This window comes from Adiantum capillus-veneris, chromosome 26, assembly GCF_014529385.1.
Source record: "Adiantum capillus-veneris isolate H3 chromosome 26, ASM1452938v2, whole genome shotgun sequence".
In the NCBI taxonomy this organism is placed as follows: Eukaryota; Viridiplantae; Streptophyta; class Polypodiopsida; order Polypodiales; family Pteridaceae; genus Adiantum; species Adiantum capillus-veneris.
In genome coordinates, this window is record NC_140956.1 from 115,763,454 (window position 1) to 115,766,497 (window position 3,044).

A 3,044-nucleotide genomic window follows, 5' to 3' on the forward strand; every position below is an offset into this window, starting at 1 on the left:
ACATGACGAGAAGCAAGATGCACCATGTCTCCAAGATGCTAAGATCCATTGAAATACCTTACACCCACGATATTTTGTACATGGGGAGTTTACATACAAGGTCCACCACTTGTCCAACCTATTATCTCTAGTAGCATGAGTGGTTTGGTCTCAAGATTCACCACTTTTCCACTCTATGTCATTACGTTAAGAAGATCTGTGTGTTAAGGTCGACCACTTGTCCAACCTATAAGGGTATATCTTAAAGGGTATTATTTCTCACCACTTGAAATGTCCATGATATGTTTTACATGGGGGTTTGGTTCCAAGGTCCACCACTTGTCCAAGCTAACTCTATTGAAACATAGAGGGAAACAAAGATCCACCACTTGTCCAAGCTAGGCTCCATTGAAACATGGAGAGAAGGATGCTCTATCATTTGTCAAAGCTAACTCTATTGAAACATAGGGGATTTACATTCAAGTTCCACCACTTGTCCAACCTATTAACGCTAGTAGCATGAGTGGTTTGGTCTCAAGATTCACCACTTTTTCACTCTATGTCATTATATTAAGAATATCTGGGTGTTAAGGTCCACCACTTGTCCAACCTATAAGGCTATATCTTAATGGGTTATTCTTTCTCACCACTTGGAGTGACCATGATAGGTTTTACATGGGGGTTTGGTTCCAAGGTCCACCACTTGTCCAAGATAACTCTATTGAAACATAGAGAGAAGCAAAGGTCCACCACTTGTCCAAGCTAGGCTCCATTGAAACATGGAGAGAAGGATGCTCCACCACTTGTCCAAGATACGCTCCATTGAAACATGAAGAGAAGCAAGCTACACCATGTCTCCAAGATGCTAATCTCCATTGAAATACCTTAAACCCATGATATTTCGTACATGGGGGGTTTACATTCAAGGTCCACCACTTGTCGAACCTATTATCTCTAGTAGCATGAGTGGTTTGGTCTCAAGATTCACCACTTTTCCACTCTATATCATTATATTAAGAATATCTCGGTGCTAAGGTCCACCACTTGTCCAACCTATAACGCTATATCTTAAACTTTATTCTTTCTCACCACTTGGAGTTACCAAGATAGGTTTTACATGGGAGTTTGGTTCCAAGGCCCACCACTTGTCCAAGCTAAATCTATTGAAACATAGAGAGAAGCACAGGTCCACCACTTGTCCAAGCTAGGCTCCATTGAAACATGGAGAGAAGGATGCTCCACCATTTGTCAAAGATAGGCTCCATTGAAACATGAAGAGAAGCAAGCTGCACCATGTCTCCAAGATTCTATGCTCCATTGAAAGACCTTAAACCCATGATATTTCGTACATGGGGGGTATACATTCAAGGTCCACCACTTGTCCAACCTATTATCCTTAGTAGCATGAGTGGTTTGGTCTCCAGATTCACCACTTTTCCATTCTATGTCGTTATATTAAGAAGATCTAGGTTTTAAGGTCGACCACTTGTCCAACCTATAAGGCTAGATCTTAAAGGGTATTATTTCTCACCACTTGGAATGACCATGATATGTTTTACATGGGGGTTTGGTTCCAAGGTCCACCACTTGTCCAAGCTAACTCTATGGAAACATAGAGAGAAGCAAAGGTCCACCACTTCTCGAAGGTAGGCTCCATTGAGACATTTAAAGAAGGATGATCCCCCATTGGTGGAAGATAGGCTCCATCGAAACATGAAGAGAAGCAAGCTGCACCATGTCTCCAAGATTCTAGGCTTCATCAAAATTACCTTAAATACCCAGGATATTTTTGTACATGGGGGTTTACATTCAAGGGCCACCACTTGTCCAAGTATTATCGCTAGTAGAATGAGTGGTTTTGTCCCAAGATTCACCACTTTTCCACTCTATGTCATTATATTAAGAATATGTGGGTGTTAAGGTCCACCACTTGTCCAACCTATAAGTCTATATCTTAAAGGTTATTCTTTCTTACCACTTGAGTGACCATGATAGGTTTTATATGGGGGTTTGGTCCAAGGTCCACCACTTGTCCAAGCTAACTCTATTGAAACAGAGAGAGGATCAAGGTCCACCACTTGTCCAAGCTAGGCTCCATTGAAACATGGAGAGAAGGATGCTCCACCATTTGTCCAAGATAGGCTCCATTGAAACATGACGAGAAGCAAGCTTGCACCATGTCTTCAAGATGCTAGGCTCCAGTGAAACAACATTAAACCCACGATATGTCGTAGATGAGGGGTTTACATTCAAGGTCCAACACTTGTCCAAGCTATTATTGGTAGTAGCCTGAGTGGTTTTGTCTCAAGATTCACCACTTTTCCCACTCTAGTCCATTTAATTCATAAAATGTTTTCTGTTAAGGTCCACCACTTCTGTCCAACCTATAAGGCTACATCTTAAAGGTTTGATTCTTTCATACCACTTGAAGTGACCATAGATAGGTTTTTACATGGGGGTTTGGTTCCAAAGTCCACCACTTGTCCAAGCTAACTGTATTGAATATAGAGAGAAGCAAAGGTCCACCACTTGTCCAAGCTAGGCTCCAAAGAAACCATGGAGATAAGGATGCACCACCATATTGACCGAAAGCTAACTTCTATTAAAAACATGGGTGGGTTTATGAATCGAAGGTTCCAACCACCTTTTCAAAGCAAATACCGCTAGTAGCATGAGTGGTTTTTGTCTCAAGATTCACCACTTTTTCACTCTATGTCATTAAAGTTAGAATATTGGGTGTTAAGGTCCACCACTTGTCCAACCTATAAGACTATATCTTAAAGGTTATTCTTCTCTTCACGATTTGGAGTGACCATGATAGTTTTTACATGGGTTTGGTTCCAAGGTCCACCACTTGTCCAAGCTAACTCTATTGAAACATAGAGAGAAGCAAAGGTCCACCACTTGTCCAAGCTAGGGTCCATTGAAACATGGAGAGAAGGATGCTCCACCATTTGTCCAAGATAGGCTCCATTGAAACATGAAGAGAAGCAAGGTGCACCATGTCTCCAAGATGCTAGGGTCCATCTAAATACCTTAAACCCACCATATTTCGTAGATGGGGG